The sequence below is a fragment of the Heterodontus francisci genome, unplaced genomic scaffold (genome assembly GCF_036365525.1).
Source record: "Heterodontus francisci isolate sHetFra1 unplaced genomic scaffold, sHetFra1.hap1 HAP1_SCAFFOLD_910, whole genome shotgun sequence".
In the NCBI taxonomy this organism is placed as follows: Eukaryota; Metazoa; Chordata; class Chondrichthyes; order Heterodontiformes; family Heterodontidae; genus Heterodontus; species Heterodontus francisci.
Genome location: NW_027141879.1, coordinates 207364 through 223314, shown reverse-complemented (window position 1 = coordinate 223314; position 15951 = coordinate 207364).

The window sequence follows — 15951 nt, the reverse complement described above, 5'->3', positions numbered from 1 at the left end:
TGAGGTGTCCTCCCGCAGTACAGCTATGATATTCTCCTTAACCAGTAATTCAACTCCCCCACCCCTTTTACATCACCCTCTATCCCGCCTGAAGTAGGCTGAAGCTCCAGTGTGGTACCGGGTGAGTGCTGCCTGTCATGGTGACATTTTTCAGATGAGATAGTTAACCGAAGCCGAGTCTGTTGTCTCATGTGGACATGAAAAATGCGATGACACTGTTTTTAAGGCGGCCCGTGTTGCTTTGCCTGGTACCCGGCCAATATTTATACCTCATTTAATATCACAGAAAACAAAAATAACACGTGGGAGCTTGCTGTGCACAACTTGACTGCTATATTTCCTACATGACAATACTGACTGCACTTTATTGTACTGCACATGGCTCAGAAGGGCCTTGGATCGTGAGAGACTCAGTAGAAATGCTAGTCTTCCTGTCTGTTTCTGTCTGAGACAATGTCTTCACATTTCAAACGCTAGTTCTTTTCTGATTATTTTAAATGTATGATAGCTCGTTAGAGGCCCTATTCGACACATCAAACTCTCATAATAACGAATATCTCTGCTAGGTCACACATTAACCTTCTCTACTCGAATGAGAGCAATTCCAGCTCAGTCGCCAATCCCTCCATATCATCGAAGTCCCAGTGTACAGGATGTTGAGAGTAGTGAGGTCAGGGATAAGGTTACAAGGACGCAAGAGGGCACTGTCAAGCAAGAACTTTGTTTAAAGTGTGTCTACTTCAACGCCAGGAGCATCCGGAATAAGGTGGGTGAGCTTGCAGCATGCGTTGGTACCTGGGATCTCGATGTTGTGGCCATTTCGGAGACATGGGTAGAGCAGGGGCAGGAATGGATGTTGCAGTTTCCAGGATATAGATGTTTCAGTAAGATCAGAGAAGATGGTAAAAGTGAGGGGGGGGGGTGTAGTATTGTTAATCAAGGAGAGTATTACAGCGGCAGAAAAGACGTTTGAGGTCTCGTCTACTGAGGTAGAATGGGCCGAGATTAGAAACAGGAGAGGAGAGGTCACCCTGTTGGGAGTTTTCTGTAGACCTCCGAATAGTTCCAGAGATGTAGAGGAAAGGATAGCGAAGATGATTCTCGACAGGAGCGAGAGTAACAGGGTAGTTGTTATGGGGGACTTTAACTTTCCAAATATTGACTGGAAATACTACAGTTCGAGTACTTTAGATGGGTCAATTTTTGTCCAGTGTGTGCAGGAGGGTTTTCCAACACAGTATTTAGACAGGCCAACCAGGGGCGATGCCACATTGGATTTGGTACTGGGTAATGAACCCGGCCAGGTGTTAGATTTAGATGTAGGTGAGCACTTTGGTGATAGTGATCACAATTCGGTTTGGTTTACCTTAGCGATGGGCAGGGACAGGTATATACCGCAGGGCAAGAATTACAGCTGGGGGAAAGGACATTATGATGCGATTAGGCAAGATTTAGGATGCGTAGGATGGGGAAGGAAACTGCAGGGGATGGGCACAATCGAAATCTGGAGCTTATTCAAGTATGTACCTGTCAGGTAACCTAACAGGTAAGTATGTACCTGTCAGGCAGGGAGGAAGTTGTCGAGCGAGGGAGCCGTGGTTTACTAAAGAAGTTGAAGCGCTTGTCAAGAGGAAGAAGGCGGCTTATGTTAGGATGAGACGTGAAGGCTCAGTAAGGGGGGTTGAGAGTTACAAGCTAGCCAGGGAGCATCTAAAGGGGGAGCTAAGAAGAGCAAGGAGAGGACACGAGAAGTCATTGGCGGATAGGAGCAGGGAAAACCCTAAGGCTTTCTATAGGTATATCAGGAATAAAAGAATGACCAGAGTTAGATTAGGGCCAATCAAGGATAGTAGTGGGAAGTTGTGTGTGGAATCAGAGGAGATAGGGGAAGCGTTAAATGAGTATTTTTCGTCAGTATTTGCAGTAGAGAAAGAAAATGTTGTCGAGGAGAATACTGTGATTCAGACTACTAGGCTACATGGGATTGAGGTTCACAAGGAGGAGGTGTTAGCAATTTTGGAAAGTGTGAAAATAGATCAGTCCCCTGGGCCAGATGGGATTTATCCTAGGATTCTCTGGGAAGCCAGGGAGGAGATTGCAGAGCCTTTGTCCTTGATCTTTATGTCGTCATTGTCGACAGGAATAGTGCCGGAAGACTGGAGGATAGCAAATGTTGGCCCCTTGTTCAAGAAGGGGAGTAGACACAGCCCTGGTAATTATAGACCTGTGAGCCTTACTTCGGTTGTGGGAAAAATGTTGGAAAAGATTGTAAGAGATAGGATTTATAATCATCTTGAAAAGAATAAGTTCATTAGCGATAGTCAGCACAGTTTTGTGAAGGGTAGGTCGTGCCTCACAAACCTTATTGAGTTTTTCGAGAAGGTGACCAAACAGGTGGATGAGGGTAAAGCAGTGGATGTGGTGTATATGGATTTCAGTAAGGCGTTTGATAAGGTTCTCCACGGTTGGCTATTGCAGAAAATACAGAAGTATGGGGTTGAAGGTGATTTAGAGCTTTGGATCAGAAATTGGCTAGCTGAAAGAAGACAGAGGGTGGTGGTTGATGGCAAATGTTCATCCTGGAGTTTAGTTGCTAGTGGTGTAGCGCAAAGATCTGTTTTGGGGCCACTGTTGTTTGTCATTTTTATAAATGACCTGGATGAGGGTGTAGAAGGGTGGGTTAGTAAATTTGCGGATGACACGAAGGTCGGTGGAGTTGTGGATAGTGCCGAAGGATGTTGTAGGGTACAGAGGGACATAGATAGGCTGCGGAGCTGGGCTGAGAGATTGCAAATGGAGTGTAATGCGGAAAAGTGTGAGGTGATTCACTTTGGAAGAAGTAACAGGAATGCAGAGTACTGGGCTAATGGGAAGATTCTTGGTAGTGTAGATGAGCAGAGAGATCTTGGTGTCCAGGTACATAAATCCCTGAAAGTTGCTACCCAGGTTAATAGGGCTGTTCAGAAGGCATATGGTGTGTTCGCTTTTATTAGTAGGGGGATCGAGTTTCGGAGCCACGAGGTTATGCTGCAGCTGTACAAAACTCTGGTGAGGCCGCACCTGGAGTATTGCGTGCAGTTCTGGTCACTGCATTATAGGAAGGATGTGGAAGCTTTGGAAAGGGTGCAGAGGAGATTTACTAGGATGTTGCCTGGTATGGAGGGAAGGTCTTCCGAGGAAAGGCTGAGGGACTTGAGGTTGTTTTCGTTGGAGAGAAGGAGGAGGAGAGGTGATTTAATAGAGACACATAAGATAATCAGAGGGTTAGATAGGGTGGATGGTGAGAGTCTTTTACCTCGGATGGTGATGGCAAACACGAGGGGACATAGCTTTAAGTTGAGTGGTGATAGATATAGGGCAGATGTTCGAGGTTGTTTCTTTACTCAGAGAGTAGTAGGGGCGTGGAACGCCCTGCCTGCAACAGTAGTAGACTCGCCAACTTTAAGGGCATTTAAGTGGTCATTGGATAGACATATGGATGAAAATGGAATAGTGTAGGTCAGATGGTTTCACAGGTCGGCGCAACATCGAGGGCAGAAGGGCCTGTACTGCGCTGTAATGTTCTTCTAAAAAAAGTCCCCTATCTATAGTATCACCCTGATAAACCACCGCTGTCGCCGCTTCAGTGCCTCGGCATCCTTTCTAAAATGTAATCATAAGAATTGCACACAATATTCCAACTGTGGCCTGACTTGTTGTTTTTTGCTTTCAATGACCTTATCTCTACCAAGATTAAGAAGACCCGTTCAGATACCTCTGCTGTGTCTGATATTTCCCATTGTCAAGATGGCCAACCTTCACCTGAGGCTCCCTATTATCTAACTCTTACCCAACGTACTTTTCTAGTTTTAGTTCTATTGTCCCTCATTCCTTCACCGAGTTTAACTAGCCACTGAGACCCACGTCTTGCTCCCTCGATCAGGTTGCGAGTGAAGAACAGACCGCCTAACTTCCTTTCCGGGCTCCAAACCAGCTGAAATGATCCATGCTGAATCTCCTCAGGTACTGTCCGTCTTTTGAAAAATTACAGTGAGGTTTTGTTTGTCCCCTCCGATCTCTTCTGTTCTGTTTTCATACTTTCCCTAAATATGTCTCCTTTCCAATTGAGCAGCTATTATGCGGAATATTAAATATTTAGATGTATTTTAAACGATTAAAAGTCGATTTTATTGGGAAATAATTGTTTTGAATAAGTCTATTATTTCTTCCCTAGTATTGGTGGTCTTCAAAGATTTACTTAATTTGAGCTTCTGTTGAAAACACATCAGAAATATTTTCACAACATATTCAATCTGGTTAAACACACTCTTGGTTCTAGTGCACTTGTCTAACTGTTGGGGCAAGCTTCCTGTTTGTCTGAGATGAAGTTTCACCATTTGACGTCACTGCTAAGATCAGTTTTTAATATCCTCAGGTTCCTTTCTGATTGATATTGTATTTCTAATCTGCCTTCAAAACCGGTAACACAACGAGTGTGATATTTGTGATAGTGAGTTAACTATCTATAAACATCCCACTTTCCAATGAATTGTATCATTATGAATTCTCCACTTCCTCATTCAGAATGCTAGAGTTGACCATATCACACAGATCGGCACAATGTAGAGGGGGGGGCACTAAAGTCCTTAAAAAGACATGGCGTACAATACCCACATGTGCTCAGCTTTTATACCTTAATCACCAACGCTTGAATGAGAATTCCAAATTGGCAACATCAAGTCCCACCTTGAATCCATCCATCAGTTCAATACTGGGCCTCTGATCCTTGCACTGCAGTTCACAATGAACCCCACCTCCCTCGTTACGTTTCCATCTCACGGAGCATCTCTACTCCTCAGGTCAAGGAGACAGGAAAGTCCATATACAACTATTTAATTTTAACCTTCTCCACAAGCATGCCCTGAATTACTTGAAACCAATTCCCTTCTGCGTGTGTCCTTTGTCCTAACCGCTTCCTCAGTTACTGACAATGCACTCTCAGACTCCCAGCTGGCTATCTCTTGTATTTCGACTTGCCATTATTAAAGCAGCAACTATAAATCTGTTCAAACGCTGATGTTCTTCCACATGTGACACCCGTGTCATGTGTAAACGGCCGCTCTCCCCCATTTTTACAATTTCCCGTGTACTGTCCCTCTAATTTAAGGGAAGCCGACGTTGGCGTGTGCCAGACACTTTGATTTAGCCTTCTCAAGTTTTATAATCTTCCTATCTAAATTAAGGCCCCCATCCTTGGTGCCATTATCGCAAATCTTCCCTTACACTTCTAGGCCAAAAGAAAAACAGTCCCAGCCTCTGCAGTATAAAAGCAAAATACTTCGGATGCTGGCAATCTGAAATACGAAGAGAAAGTGCTGGAAATCTGTGAAGAGAGAAGCAGAGTTAACATTTCAGGTCAGTAACCTTTCACCAAAGCTGGTAAAGGTTTGAAATGTAATCGGGTTCAAGAAGTGAAGTGGACTGGGGAGAGAACAAAAGGGAAGGTGTGTGTTAGGGCAGAGGGCAGGAAAGATAAACAGACAAAGATAGCATGCGACAAATGCAAAGGGAGTGCTAATGGTTGTGATGACAGGCAAAAGAATTAGTCCAGAGAGAGTGTTATTGGCAGAATAATGATCAAATCCGTCCAAATGCATTAACATGAAAAACTAGGTTTAAGGCAGGCACATGGTTAAAAACTAAAATAAAATAACAATAATAAAAACGGCTAGTCATGCCCTGAAATCGTTGAACACAATGTTGAGCCCGGAAGGCTGTAGATGAGGTGCTGTTCCTCGTACTTGACAGTTCTTTAAATTTTTGTATACCGAACAACTTGCCAGTGGAAAAAAAATCTGTACACTTCTATTGTGAATCAGGCTAACACAAGAAGTCATGAGGCCATACAAAAGAAATCGAAAGATAGATTAAGACTTCTGAAGATGCATTAGGCTGAAGTTTACAGTGAGAACAAGTGCTTGTGATGGAAAACTGTTGTTTCAGATCAGAGGCACTCACATCAGACAGAGGAATTTAACCCTTAACATTATGAATAGGGAATCAGAGCTCACAATGTGTTTAGACATACTGAATGAAATACGTTGCGGAAATTTCTCTTACACTCTTCCAAACAATCTACCAATTAACATTGGATAACCCACCACCACTTGTACTTTAGCAGACTGAATATCCATACATTCATTTATTAGTATTGTCACGTCCATGTGCTTTGTTGAATGATAATTTTCTTTAATCCGTTCAATGGAGATCTTAATTTTTACTTTTTAAAGACGTTTTAAAGGGAACGGATAAAAAGTGACTTTGTTAGCAGCTGAAGATGGCCACATAATTTGCAACACTGCATCCTACATTGCAAGACCTGTGAGGAAGGAGACGAAATGTCTACACATCCCAATAAGAACCAAGACCCAGGAAGTTTAACAGAACTGTTTGTTCTTTATTTTTTTCAACAGGAAGAACTATAATGCTAACCGGTATGCATGAATCACTGAGTGACTACCCAATTAAATTCATTCAGATTTGGCCGCCTCCAAATTCCTTTAAATGGTCAACACAGATCATTTCTCTATGGAATTATCTTTCACTTTATTGATATAGACAAAACCAGTTGTAACATTTTTACACAAGGCACCTGAGTGTGAAAAGCAGATTGTAAGGAAGAGAGCTGTACAGATTCACAACCACATCTTCATTTACAGATTCTCATCCGCATCCTCACTCAAATATTCCAAATGATCATGATGGGATGCTACTCTATCTCTAAGTGTGAGTATGCAATTCATCAGAGGCAGGAAGGTTTCAGTTCAGTTTTGTTCTACTGAAGAGAGTTGAAAGACAGTTCCTTAGTATCATTAGATTAGTTCCTGACTTCATTTCTCTGGATGGATGAGGTAGTGTTGGAGGAAGATTGTTATTGTTGCTGTTATCGTGCTGTTTTGGCTGTGGAGTTCATTGCACCTCCTTCATCCTGTCATCTAATAGTCAAAGGCTGTCATTTTGGACCTTGCAACGTTCTCATCAGTATCTTCCTGTGTTTGCGTGGGTTTACTCCGGGTGTTCTGGTTTCCTCCCACATGCCAAAGACTTGCAGGTTGATAGGTAAATTGCCCATTAGCAATTGCCCCTAGTATAGGTACGTGGTAAGGAAATATAGGGACAGGTGGGAATGTGGTAGGAATATGGGATTAGTGTAGGATTAGTATAAATGGGTGGTTGATGGTCGGCACAGACTCGGTGGGCCGAAGGGCCTGTTTCAGTGCTGTATGTCTAAACTAAACTAAACATAACTCAGTGCTATTACTTTAATTATATCGACTATTCCTTTCCCTTCCAGCCTCTGTATCCACTCCCATTCAACACATACCTGATTTGAACTTCTGAGGGATGGAGAAAGAGACTCAGTTGTACTTTCTTTTTCTCGCTCTCATGTCTCGAAGCAGCTCCCACTAGGACAGGGACAAAGCCGCCTTAACAGTGCTGTTTGTTGAGTGGTGAAACAATTTTATACCAAAGCGACTGGATTTAGGATCTGTGAGGTAGCTGAGTGGGCAGATGCATAATGTAAGCTGATGAGATTTGAGGTTTCCCAGCGGCGTTAAGTTGAGTTAAATAATGTTCTATCAGTGAACGTGGAAGCTAGGATTGGTACCAGAGATGAAATACTTCAGTTACTTTGGGATACTATTAAAATACTGGCTTTGATCTATGTAGAGCAGAAGAGGTTAAGGAGAGGTCTAACAAAGGCATTTAGAATTATGATAGCATTTGACAGAGAAAGCAGTGAGAAACTGCTTCCTATCACAAGTGGGTCAGGAGGCAATGGTCAATGATTTACAATATCTGGAAAAGAACAAGAGGGGAAATGAGGCGAATCATTGTCACACTGAGTATTAGTATCACACTGACTATTCTACACATAAAGGTAGCATTCAATGTTCGACATCCACTGGGACATCATACACAGTCAGTGGATATTTTAAGAAATAGATATTGAACTATTTTAAGCTGTGAAACTACCCTTCCTACTGGAGGCTCCGTTTCTTTTTTTTGACCTAACTCTTCTCGAAATTGACACCACAGCCTTCCGTTATAACACCCAACTGCTGTTACTGTCCTGTTCAGTGCTGACCATGTTCTGCTTGTTTGCTTATTTTCATTCCATTTTCCATCTTGCATCTGAATTGCAGGCACTTTGTGTCATATTTGTGAGGATGTGCATTTATTTTCTGCAACAAATAAACCCTTCTGGTGAATAATTCAGGTGGCTTTCAGATCTAGGAATTTATATTAATTCCACTTCCTCATTCAGCCTGCTGGAGTTGACCATTTCACTGAGACATAGATCTGCAGAGTGGGGGGATACTAATGTCCTTCAATAAACACAGTACTGCAGCTGCCTTTGTGTTCACAATTTATCTTAGTCTCCTCAGGTACTGTCATACTTCTGTGAAACTGCAGTGTGGTATTTTTGCATTATTCAATCTCAGCCTGGTTTCCTTAAATAAGTCTCACTCTTTATGGATAAAAATCAATTAGATGCAATATTAAATATCTCTATCTCTTTTAAGTACTTGAGTACAATATTATTAGTAAAGGATAGCCAGGGGGTACGATCTATTATTTCTACTGTAATTGTGGTGGCCTATGAAATTATTTATATAAGTTTCGGTTAAAAGCATAACAGAAAGATCGTCACAGTATGTTTTCACCTAATCTGTTTAAACTCAATCTTGGTCCTCATGCACTGTTCTTACTGTCACAGGCTACATTTCTGTTTGTCTAAGGTGATGCATTTCTGAAAGCATCAGTATTTGATGTCATTGCTAAAATCAGTCTGAAATAAATCAGTCCCAGAGGGACTTCGTTCTCACCAGTTGTTCACCAAAATGCCTCATAGTTTTGAATCCCTCCATCAGATGTCCTCTTCACCTTCTCTGCTCTAAGGAAACAATTAGAGCTTCTCCAATCTCTCCACATTAACTGAAGCCCCTCATCCCTGGTACCATTCCAATAAATCCTCCACACCCTCTCCATGGATTGACATCGTTTCCAAAGCGCAGTGCCCAGAACTGGACACAAGGCTCCAGGTGAGGCAAAACCATTGATCTACATTTCTTTTAAAATAGCCTCCATTTTCTTTGTAGTATGCACCTTTGTTTTTATAAACACATACGCTATAATTTTTTAAACAAATTGTACAATTTTTCCCGCCATCTTGCACTCTCCCTGTATTTGAATTCTGTTCCTGACTGCCCTGTAACATTTTATCATTAACATTATCGTAACTCTCCTCATTCCTCCTCCTACGGAGCATAACTTCACAATTCCATGCATTAGCTGTCATCTGTCATGTGTCTCCCATTTCATCAATCTGCCTGAAACAAGCTGAAGTTTGCGACTGCCCTGCTCACTGCTTACTGCTATTTTAAATTTATTGCATTGCTGAGCATGTCACAAGGTAACCTGCCATTTAGAGAATATAAAACGGAAAACTGAAAAGTAACAAAAGAACATGAGGAGACCATTCAGCCCTTCGAGCCTGTCTCGCCATTCAGCGAGATCATGGCTGATATGAGGCCTAACTCCATATCCCCACCTTTGCCTCATATATCTTTTAAACCTTGAGTTAACCAAAAACTATCAATCACAGAGTATCATTAATAATTGATCAAACATCAATTGCCAATTGCGGAATAGATTTCCAAACTCCTACCATCCTTTTTGTGTTCAAGTGTTTTCTAATGTCACTCTTGCAAGCTGTAATTTTTAGACTATGTCCCTCGTCTTGGACTCCCCAACCAGTGGAAATAGCGTCTCCCTATCTACCCGATCTGTTCCCATTTATATATTGAACATATGGATCAAAAGAACCCTTAACCTTCCAATTTCCGGGCAATGCAACCCAAGATCACTCCTGGTAAGTTCACCCTTGGAGACCAGCTATCATTCTGATAAAATTACACTGCACTCCCTCCAGTGCCAATATATCCTTGCTCAGGTGCGGTGACCAGAACTGCTCACAGTAACTCCAGGTGTGGTCTAACCAGGGTTTGCTACAGATGAAGCATAACCTCTACCGCCTTGTATTCTAGTCCTCTAAATATAAAGCTCTGTTGTGACTATCCTACATCTAGTCATAGGAACATAGGGACAGGAAGAGGCCATTTAACACATCGAGCTTATTTTATCATTGAATAAGATCATGCTCACTTTTTCACCCGATCCCTTCATATATTTGGTTAACAAAAATCTATCAATCTCAGATTTAAAATTTACTGTGGACCTTGCATCAATTTCTGTTTGCAGAAGTGAGTTTCAAAATTTTAACGCCCTGTACGTGTAGAAGTGTTTCTCAACTTCACTCCTGAAAGGCCTGGTTCCAAAATGCTGACTATATTCCCAAGTCCGTACCCTCAATTATGCAGTGCTTCTGGAGAAGCTGGGGTTGATATCCTTAGGACAGAGAAATCTAAGAGGAGATTTCATAGAGGTGTTCAAAATCATTGAAGTTGCTGATGGAGTGGATGCGGAAAATAGTTCTCAGTGACAGAATAGCTGGTAACCAGAGGACACAGATTTAACCTGATTGGAAAACAAAAACACATGATGATTTTTTTCTTTTTTATACATCATGTTGTTCTGATCTGGAATGTATTTCCTGAAATGGAGATGGAAGCAGATTCAATTTTAACATTCAACATATAATAGGATAAGTACGTGAATGGGTAAATACAGGATTATGCGAAAAGAACAGGGGAATGAGATTGACTGCATAGCTCTACCAAAGAGGCAGGACATGCAAGATGGGTCGAACAACCTTCATTCTGTGATATATCATTTTATGATCCCATGGAAATTAATATGCGTTTAATAACTTCATCCTTTCCCTTTTTAATGTTTGTTTCTGGAATTCGGTGGAACGCTTCTCAAGATTAGTGTCTATGTGTTCTATAAATTACTAACAAGGAGTAACTAGGTTACTGTGCTATTAAATAATTCAGTTTGTTTTTATAACATTTAATTTCATTTCTGTGACTAATCGTGTTATGACATTGATAACGGTGATGTAGGTCTGCAGCTCAGCAGCTGTCATTGGGAAGACGTTATCGAAAATGTGATTACTTTGTGACATTTCATCCATTTCCTTTCTCTCTTGAAATTCACAATACTGCACATAGCACTCCAGATTGTCCCAGACCAATATTCTATTGAATATTGTCATTACTTCCAGATTTCTCTCAGTTAGTCACCCAATTCCTAAAATGTGGCAACGGAATTTAAGAGGAGGCCATCCAACACCTCACGCTGGTTCACCCATTCAGATTCAACATGACTGATGTTTACCTTCTCTCACTTTCCTTTCCTTGCTTCCATATGTTTTAATCCCCTTTTCTAATAACAAACTATCAATCTCAAGCCTGAAATTTTCAATATACCTCGGCTGGAAAGTGTTTTTTTAAGGTCGGAGTGCCAGACTTAAACTACTCCCCCTGTGAAGTTCAGCTTCCCGACATCACTCCTGAACGTTGACACCACCCCAACTGTGAGATTATCTCGTCTTTATTCTGGACTCTAACACAAGAGGAGACCGTTTCTCTCTACTGAGCTGGTAGGGAGAGGTTGGCATGGTTTCGATGTCCCTGAGCTAGTAATGCAGAGATCCAAGCTAACGCCCTGCGGTTACACGTTCACATTCCACCACGACAGTTGATGGAATTCAAAAACAATTAATTAACATAAATCGAGAATTTGAAGCTTTTATCCGTAATAATGTTAAGAAACTGTCCTCGATTGCTGTAAAAAGCCATCTGGTTTCCAGTCTTACCTAGGAAAGGATATCTGCCTTCCTTACCATGGCTGGCCTCCATATGACTCCAATGTGGTTGACCCTTAATTCCCTCTGAAATGGCTCAGCAAGCCTCTCAGTTCTAGGGCATTTAGGGATGGGTAACAAATGCTGACCTTGCCAGCCACGCCACACCCTGAAAGAATGCAAAGAAAATATTTCATTTCTCTCAAACACCTCAATTATAACATGTATGGCTCTTCTGTATGTTCTCAAAATTTAGCCCTGTATAATTCTGGATAATTTGTGTTTCAACCGCTCAATGGGCAACAGATCATTCCTGAGGTGTTCTGCCCAGCATTGACTGTGGTCTAAACACAGCTACATAAAACGAGAACATAACTTCAACCCGTTTATATAACAGCCCCATCGAATGTCAATCCAATATTGCATTCGCCCTTTTCATTTATTGGGGATATTTACACTGCATTTTGGGATTATTTCTTCCTGCAGATCTATTAGTGTTTTTGCTCTTACAATATGCCTCGCTTCTTAATTTCCTAAATTGCAGCAGTGACTACAGTTCAGATGTACTTCATTGGCTGTGATGTGGCTTAGCACGTCGCGAGTTACTGAAAGGTGCTATGGAAATGCCAATTATACTACCCTTTTTAAATCAAATTCCGAAATCTATTCTTTGTGGAATCTGTGTTCCCGAGGTTAACACGTCCCTGCAACACAGAAAAATCAGTGTTGAATGATCAATCTTCTGCTTTAGATGACATTCCATCTGTTTATTTCTAATTGTGCTCTCCATTTATTTTTACGACACTAACCTAACACAACCAGTTATATCTCTTGATCAATAGACTGGTGTGTATGTTGTTTGAGAGAGAACCGCCATTACCTGCACCGTGACTGGAGGAAATCGTGATAAAACCTTCCTCTTTTACAGAATTGATCAACTGCTGTCGGCCAATCAAATCATCAAAAAGGACAACGTTGGAACATTCCAGGTTACCAGTGTAAACAAAGGAGGGCGGTACCAATGCCTATATGGAATTTTCCTCCAAGATACGCAGCTAGGTTCCCAACTGAGCAAGGCTGTGACGATAATTGTTGCAGGTCAGTGACAGGGAAAATCATTTGTTAATATCTCCATTCAATACACTTGACATTTTTTTAAAAATCCAACACATTTTATGCACTGCAACAAAATGAAATGTTTAACAATAATATAGAAGAGTGGGACGCAAAGAGCTGCCACGTCTGCCTCAGTGGCTAACACTCTCACTCTGAGTCCGAAAGATGTAGGTTCAAGTCCCACTCGAAGACTGGAACATAAAAATCTAGGCTCACACTTCAGTGCAGTTTGAGGGTGTGGAACGTTGTCGGAGGGGTAGGACTGAGGCAGAGCTGCACGGTTGGAGGTGCTGTTTTGCAGAGGCGAATGAAAACCGATAATCTGTTTGCGATCGCAGGTGGAAATCAAAGTTCCCACGGCCACGCTTTGGATAAAGAGTAGGGGAGTTCTCCGCGGTGTCCGGGGGTACTTATCCCTCAATCAACATCACATAAACAGATGATCTGGTCATTATCACATTGCTGTTTGTTGGAGATTATTGTGAGGAAATTGGCTGACACACTTCTTACATTAGAACAGTGCCTATATTTCAAACCGTTCTTCATTGAATAAAAAGTGCTTTGTGATATGGTCATGAATGGCGCTCTATGAATTCAGCATCGCTGCAACAGTTTACCCGCTCTGGACCTACACACACCCACAAAACTATTTAGATATAGTGGGTGAAGCATGTCTCCAGCACTGGAACTGAAAGGGAAGCCTGTTTTTTCCAACTGTTGTGCAATTGGAGGCAAAATAAATGAAAATCTGGCCGTGTGTAATATGAGCTGGTGATGAGACAGTTGCACAAGAGGAGCATGTATCCCATTGAGTCTGACTTAAACTCCGCCCAACCAATCAGCTCACAATGGTGACATTGATGGTGAATTTTAACCAAATCCACAAAGTGTAAAGAAAGGGATTTGGATCGGCCACACGATTTGCACTCCGCCTGATCTTATCCCCCATTCACTTTAATGCAGCATAAAATCGGGATGGCTGATCCACTTCACAATCTGCTAGAATTTACTTTCACTTGCCTCAAAGGAGAGCAATTACAGCTGTAGTGAAAAGCAGGTGTCGATTGTGTCCCCAGCCAGCGGCTTCTTGTGTTTAGCGCGAATGTGTTGCCTTGCTCTCCTAATAGATTACCCTGAAAAATCATCAATATCCCTGGTCGCTCCAAATGAAGAATTTGTGACACGGGAACTAGTCAGATTACCCGTGAAACGCCGACCTCAGATTCAGGAAGCAGTTTCGCTTTGTACAGAGTAAGACAGAAATAACTGATCAGAACAGACACAGCCAATACATCATCATATTTACCTATTGTCATCACGGACCTAGTGTCTACCTGGTCAGTATATTACTCCTGTGTGTACAGAAAGACAGTGTCAGTGAGGGAGGTCACCGCAGTGCCAACGGACACCATGACGGTAATGGTTGTGAGCAAGCTTCAACACCCTTCCCCTGAGATCATCCAATATCATTTGCTGCCCTCTCATTTCTCTCAAACACCTCAATTAGATCATGCATGATTCTTCTGTAATTATCATAGACAATGCCATCTGTTCTCATAATTTAGCCCAGGTATCATTGTAGTAAGTCAGTGCTGTACCCGCTCAATGGACACTATATCAACCCTGAGCTGTTCTGCCCAGCAGTGTATGTGATATTCCAGCCTTGGTCTCAACGCAGCTACATATAACAAGAGAATAATTTCAACGCCTTCATATACCAGCCTCCCTGAATTACAATCGATTATTGCATTTGCAGTTTTTATTTATTGTGGATATTTGCACTGAATTTTTAAATTATTTCTTCCTGCATGTCGACAAATGTTGTTGTTCTTACACTCTCTCTAACTTCTTTATTTCCTAAATTGCAGCAGTGACTGCAGTTTAGATCTACTTCAATCCTCTGATGCGTTTTGGCACATCCTGAATTACTGAAAGGTGCCAAATAAATGTAAATTTTACTTTCCATTTTTAATCAAATTCTGAAATCCTTTTTTTTAAGGGATCTGTGTCCCGGAGCGTTAAACTTCCCCTCAACACAGAGCAATCAGTATTGAGTTATCAATCTGCTACTGTACATGAAATTCCGCTAGTCAATTTCTAATTGTGCTCTCCATTTATTTTACCACAGATCAGCCAACAGCACCATTGATCAACCGCTTGGGGTGTATGTTGTTGGAGAGACGACCACCATTACCTGCACAGTGACTGGAGAGAATCATGATAACAAACTTCTTCTTTACCCGAAATTATCAATAACTTTCCATCAAAAAGATCATCACAAAGGACAACATTGGAACAATCCAGGTTACCTGGGCAAACCAAGAACAGCGGTAGCAATGTCAATGTAGAAATTCCTTTGGCAATGGGCAGTCATCTTCCTAACCAAGCAAGGTTGTGACGGTTACTGTAGCAGGTCAGTGACAGAGAAAATGATTTGTTAATATCTCGATTCAACACACTTGGTATTTTCACAAATTCAATTTGTATTCACTATATCTAAATGCAATGGTTAATATGAAGAGTGGTAGGAGTGCCTCAGTGGCTAGCACTCTGATTCAGTAGGAAGTAGTTTCAAGTCCCTCTGCAGGACTGGAATGGACAAATCTAGGCTCGCACTTCAGTGCAGTACTGAGAGAGTGCGGCACTGTTGGAGGGATAGTGCTGAGGCACCGCTGCAGTGTCGGAGGTGCTGTCTTTCAGAGGAAATGGTAAACCAAGGATCTGTCTGCTCTCACAGCTGGAAATCAAAGCTCCCATTGCCACTATTTGGAGAAAGAACAGGCAAGCTCTGTAGTGACCGGGGACCAATGCTTATCCCTCAATCAACATCACAGAAACTGATTATCTGGTCGTTATCACATTTCTGCTTGTGGGATTTTGCTGTACCGAAATTGGCTATTGTGCTTCTTAGCTTAGAACAGTGCTTACACTTGAAAAAGTACTTAATTGAATATAGATTGCTCTGGGATGTGGTCATGAAAGTTGCTATGCAAATGCAGCGCTCAACTCTTGACCAAACCCCT